Source organism: Procambarus clarkii, chromosome 10, assembly GCF_040958095.1.
Source record: "Procambarus clarkii isolate CNS0578487 chromosome 10, FALCON_Pclarkii_2.0, whole genome shotgun sequence".
NCBI classification, from domain to species: domain Eukaryota; kingdom Metazoa; phylum Arthropoda; class Malacostraca; order Decapoda; family Cambaridae; genus Procambarus; species Procambarus clarkii.
In genome coordinates, this window is record NC_091159.1 from 47225944 (window position 1) to 47232508 (window position 6565).

A 6565-nucleotide genomic window follows, 5' to 3' on the forward strand; every position below is an offset into this window, starting at 1 on the left:
AGCAGAGTGGGGAACATAATATCTGATTTTAGAAAGTATACCGACCGTTTGAGACTTTTTGCGATGTGTATGTGGCTGCTGAAAGTTCAGTCTCTATGTATAGGCCAAAGAACTTTCCCTCATTTTTATTGGTAATGTAAACATTGTCTATCTGAAGTTGAATTTGATGATTTACTCCAAATAAAATGTAGTAGGTCGTTTCTATGTTTAGTGTAAGTTTGTTGGTTGACATCCCTAAGTGGACTCTTAAATTCATTGTTGAAAATATTATTTAGTGTGTGGGGGTTGGGGTTAGAATAGATGAAGGTAGTATTGTCAGCAAATAGTATATGTTTAAGAATGTTAGAAACATTTGGCAAATCATTGATGTATATAAGAAATAGGAGAAGTCCCAAGATGCTGCCCTGTGGCACCCCTACTGTCAATGGTCGAGTTGGAGGCAATGGAGGCTATGCTACTGATGGTTACATATTGTGTCCGTGTCACTGAGATAGGAATGAATATTAGGATTAGGACTTACCTGAAATGCTATGCGTGCCAGTGGCTGTACAATAATGTAATAACTTGTATGTATACTGTATATAAATAAAATAAAAATATATATATATATATATATATATATACACAGTCCAGAGCAAGGCCTTGTACCATAGTAGCGAAGCTTAAGTAAGAGGTAGTTATGGTTTATGGTATCAAAGGCCTGTCTCAGGTCAATGAAGAGGACAATTTGGAACTCTTTTTGTCAAGGGCTGTGATAGATTATATTAGGCAGACTAATAATGGCATCATTGGTATTCTTTGGGAATGGATGCTGGCAGGGACTTGTGTTGAATTTTACAAAGTTGGTTAAGAACTGTGTTGGAAATTTCCACAATACTAACCCCTTAACACACCAAGCAAATTCTGTCATGTTAGGCAAATTACTAATCCTGCTAACCATTAATTTCCTTAAGTGAAACAATAAAAAAAAATATGGGTTTCATGGTTTCTCAGAGAAAGTGGAACATTTGCCACGTCACCTGAATATTTATTTATCAATAACACGTACTAGTATCTTTAAAACACTAGCCGGGGAATTAAACACAGTATGATGAAGTATTCGAGGATTGGATTTAACTAAATCGCAAACAAACCCAAGGTCTACTTTCATAAGTCAATAATGATAAATTTAAAACCATGCTGGCAGATGCATCCAAAGCTGGTGGGGAAAGATGCCATTGTACCTAGAGATGCCAACACAGAGCAGCAGCTTAGCCCACGAACACACTAGTGGGAGTTATCTAATCTTCCTGTGAAATCATAGTGTTGTGGAACTCCAACGCCTCCTGTTATTGACATGAACCTCACTAATCAAAGGAAGAGTAATATTTCTAGTTAATAGATAAGTATAGTGATCACTTAAACTAATAAACTGACCGGTTATAGAGTAGCGCTACCCACCCTACTCTATAACCTTTCTGCTCTGAACAGGTAAGAATTATTCCAGCAAACATTCTTCTGTCCTTGTTATATATCGAATACATTAGTAGCAGATTATTACTGTGTCATTATTTGGCAGGTGGAGACAAGGAGAAGGAAAACAACATTTTAACCTGGTGCAACACAAGGCAACTTGAGTCACCATTAAGGCCTTTACCATGAGTATCAAGCCACTTGACTGAGGAGCATCTCTTGCCTATTACCAGGCTATACACTACATAACAGCTAAGCTGTATTTTCTCTAATCCATTATTAATTAGTAGACTAACAATCATAGCAAATTTCTATTAGTTGATAAATTTTGACTGATAGGCTATGTGTATTAACCCCCCCCCCCCCCCACAAAGTTGAGGAAAACTAGCAGGATAATCTTAGTCCTTTTAACTAATAAATTAAAATAAAAATAAATATTCCTGCTGGGAGAAATTCTCCCCACACTGTATATATAAAAAAAGTATAGGTAGATTTGATATTGGTCTATGTTTATGTCAGCTATCTCGCCTCCTTTATGAACTTGCACCACCTTACCTTGAGGTTACCTTGAGGTGCTTCCGGGGCTTAGCGTCCCCGCGGCCCGGTCGTCGACCAGGCCTCCTGGTTGCCGGACTGATCAACCAGGCTGTTGGACGCGGCTGCTCACAGCCTGACGTATGAGTCACAGCCTGGTTGATCAGGTATCCTTTGGAGGTGCTTATCCAGTTCTCTTGAACACTGTGAGGGGTCGGCCAGTTATGCCCCTTATGTGTAGTGTAAGCGTGTTGAACAGTCTCGGACCTCTGATGTTGATAAGAGTTCTCTCTCAGAGTACCAGTTGCACCTCTGTTTTTCAACGGGGGTATTCTGCACATCCTGCCATGTCTTCTGGTCTCATGTGATGTTATTTCTGTGTGCAGGTTTGGGACCAGCCCCTCTAATATTTTCCACGTGTAGATTATTATGTACCTCTCCCGCCTGCGCTCAAGGGAGTACAGTTTTAGGCTCTTTAGTCGGTCCCAATAGTTTAGATGTTTTACCGAGTGGATTCTAGCAGTAAAGGATCTCTGCACGCTCTCCAGGTCAGCAATTTCTCCAGCTTTGAAAGGTGCTGTCATTGTGCAGCAGTACTCTAGAGAGCACAAGCGTTTTGAAAAGTATCATCGGTATAGCATCTCTAGTGTGAAAAGTTCTTGTTATCCAACCTGTCATTTTTCTTGCACTCTTGCTTACCACTCTTGCATTTTTTTTAAACTAAACAATTTACGTCTTGACCTAGTTACAACTTAAGTGCATTTCCACAGCATGTGAAGCAACAGCCTGTTGGACCAAGCTCATTACTCAAGCCCGGCCTCAGGCCGGGCTTGGGGTGTAGAACGCCCACAACCTAACTATCCAGCCAGTATCATGTGGCAGCCACCACACCAGGTGGCACCAGGAATTGACAGGGTGGACAAAGACAAACTCTTTAGCACGGGTGGAACACGAACAAGGGGACACAGGTGGAAACTTAGTACCCAGATGAGCCACAGAGACGTTAGAAAGAATTTTTTCAGTGTCAGAGTAGTTAACAAATGGAATGCATTAAGTAGTGTTGTGGTGGAGGCTGACTCCACACACAGTTTCAAATGTAGATATGATAGAGCCCAATATGCTCAGGAATCTGTACATCAGTTGATTGACAGTTGAGAGGCGGGACCAAAGAGCCAGAGCTCAACCCCCGCAAACACAACTAGGCGAGTACACCACAGGAGCCCGACGGCGGAGTGAACAGCACTCTGGATTTGTAGTCTTAGGGGCTCGATTCGTTCGGGGAAAACCAATGGGCAGTTTCACCCTGATGCCCGTGTTCACCTAGCAATAAATAGGTACCTGGTAGTTAAGACAGCTGTTATGGGCTGCTTCCTGGGGTGGGGTGGATGGGGGGGAGATGTAGGGGAAAGGGAAAAGTCAGATGACAGTTGAGAGGCGGACCGAGAGGCGGGCCGAGAGCCAGAGCTCAACCCCCGCCAGCACAACTAGGTGGGTGAGGGAGGGAGAGTCATGGTACTCTCTCACCGTGACGAGGCGCGCCAGGCCAGGCCCCCGCCACCAGCCAATCACCAGCCACAACACGCCACGTCTTGCCCAATTGGGAGGCAAATCATCTCACTCCTCCACCAATCAGAAGCCATTACCATAATTATTCGACCAATCAATCATACTGTTATTCAAGGTCACTTAAATTCTCAACAATAAACCCATGTGATTACTATTGGAATGAGAAAAGTAAAATAAAGATTAATATTAGTGTACCCAATGGATTTGTGAGCCCCTTGAAGGACCTTAAATACACGAGGGTAGAAATAAACTATTCTATCATTTTGAGATTATTTCATTGCCTCAAACTTACTAGAACTTAAAAAGTTGATTGACTTTAGTCTTTATACACACAACTATGAAGCTTATACCAAGAGACGAGATACGGTCGTCTCCACCAGGTCAAACTCTACCAAATTTTTCCTACATATCACCTTAAGTCTCCACAACACCATCACAAAATACGCATTTAATCAATATAACATTAAGGTTCATAAACTGTTTAATAAATTCACTTCAACATCCAACAGCTGAGATAAAACAGGTGTTGTATTGCTTTAAGCCGTTCTCGCCCTCAGTATATTAGTCCGTCTCCTCTGCTTGTGCTCGCAATACTCTCACACGCACAAATAAATAGCGTGCCATCGAATGGAAAGCCGGCTGTAAGTGGCATGAGGTTTACAAATATAAAACACTAAACTATAGTCACCTTGAAAATAAAACTAGAGAAAAAGCAGGAGCAGCTACAGCAACGTCCAGTCCTCCCCGCTGGTGGATGTCGTCTGAGGCAGCCCGGGAGCCCGGCACCAGCTGACTGCCACGCCTGGCTCCCCACACTCTCGTACCGCCGCACTCACTTCTTGTACTTCATGTGAACAAACTCCCAATTTCAAATTCAAATTCAAAAGTTTATTCAGGTAAAGTACATACATACAAGGTGTGATACAAATATTGATGGATTTATAGATAGAGCTAGTACATACAATGCCTAAAGCCACTATTACGCAAAGCGTTTCGGGCAGGACTTTGCTTTAAACTAAATACATTAGACTTGTGTTGCGCTATTTGAAGGTCTGATGATCATATTATAGTCTTTTTGTTAATTATTAAAGATTGTTTATAAAGGCAAGCGACCAAATCGTAAAAAGAGCGGTATAATTATATTGTGTAGTTCCAGGTATGTCGTCTATTTTTATAATTATCGTACATATCATCAACATGGTAGATGATGAAATTTTGGGATGTCCGGCAGAAGAAAAGTTTAATAAGTTGTAACAAAGACCCATTACCACAAAATTAATTCAACTTCATATTTACACAAACATAAAAATCATAAATGAATGGGCAAGATGTGCATGTAAAGTGAGTGGGCGACGACATGTATTGCTCTAAATATATATTAGGGGGAGACCATTGACAAGCCGCCAGCTTCCTGTCCTCGTCGAGGCCATTATTATTAGTCGCCCTCAGGTAAATTCAGGTAGGTAAATATATATTTTTTATGTACTTAGATTCTTACAATTACAGTAAGTACTTACTTTTTATTTACTTACAAGAGTTCTTACATTATTGTAAGGCCACTAGCACTCATGGCGTTTCGGGCAGGTCCTTAATCTTAGTTTTCCCCAGAATACGACCCACTAAATAGTTTAACAACCGTGTACCCATTCACTGCTGGGTGGGCAGACTGCATATTTTTGGACTGTCAGAAAACCTTTGACACAGTACCAAATAAGAGACTATAGTGCACAAGCTGGAGATGCAGGCAGGAGTGAAAGGGAAGATATTTCATTGGATAAGGGAGTACCTGTGCAACAGAAGACAGCGAGTCACGGTGAGGGGTGAGGGGTGGAGTGGCGCGGCGTCACCAGTGGAGTCCCACAGAGATCAGTCCTTGGACCTATACTGTTCCTGATATATATATGTAAATGATCTCCTAGAGGAACGACCTAGACAAACTGAAAGAATGGTCGAACAAATGGCTACTAAAATTCCACCCAAGTAAATGTAAGGTAATGAAACTAGGCAAAGGAAATAGGAGGTCAGACACTGGATTCCGAATGAGAGATAAAGTCCTTCATGAAACGGAATTGATATCACGCCAAACCTGTCTCCTGAAGCCCACATCAAAAGAATAACATCAGTGCCGTATGTGAGGCTGACTATAACATCAGAACTACCTTCAGAAACCTGGGTAAGGAATCTTTCAGAACTTTGTATACCACATATGTAAGACCAATCCAGGAGTATGCGGCCCCAGCATGGAGCCCGTACCTTGTCAAGCACAAGACGAAGCTGGAAAAAATTCAGAGGTATTCCACTAGGCTAGTCCCAGAACTAAGAGGCATGAATTATGAGGAAAGGCTGCGTGAACTACACCTCATGTCGCTGGAAAACAGAAGAGTTCGGGGAGACATGATCACCACATAGAAAATTCTCAGGTGAATTGACAGGGCTGTAGCGAGTAAACAATATACTCACTCTAACCTCTCATTACATTAATGACAAACTCAATTAGCACTAATTGTGAAGCTATAATCTTTTCCCTAATTACAGGTAACATTCTTTCCATCCTATGGGAGGAAGCTGAGGTGTAGTCAAATAATATAAGCATCGAGAAGCGAATTGCCAACTTATGGGCTATTCATGCCCGTGCCACCTCTTGGGTGGCTTAATCTTTATCAATAAAAAATCAAATAACCAACGGTACAATTTCCAAAGTGATTCAGTTAACTTCAGTACAGACGCTTTGGATTTACCACACATCTTCAACCTCAAGAATGTAGCACTCGGCATGTACAGTTCTAATCGACCCCAAGACACTACAGCTTCGACACAGAGCTGACAGCAGGCTACGGCCTCAACGAGCTACAACGCTCTCATTCCCCATCGAGTTTAGACACTCACCATTCCCCATCGAGTTTAGACACTCACCATTCCCCATCGAGTTTAGACACTCACCATTCCCCATCGAGCCGCCACGCTCTCCTGCATAGAGCTCCGCGAATCCGGCCACAGTCAGCTCTGTGCTCTG

General features: G+C 42.1%; 1 protein-coding gene across 1 annotated transcript in view; it reads right to left on the minus strand.

The window, feature by feature from the left end:
• The window catches only part of LOC123774107 (cystathionine gamma-lyase), a 24523-nt gene extending 20145 nt beyond the window's left edge, over positions 1–4378 (minus strand). The window contains exon 1 of the mRNA XM_045768238.2: positions 4241–4378. The gene's annotated coding sequence lies outside the window, so the exon portion shown is untranslated. The remainder of the gene's footprint in view (positions 1–4240) is intronic.
• Positions 4379–6565: the final 2187 nt, after the last annotated feature.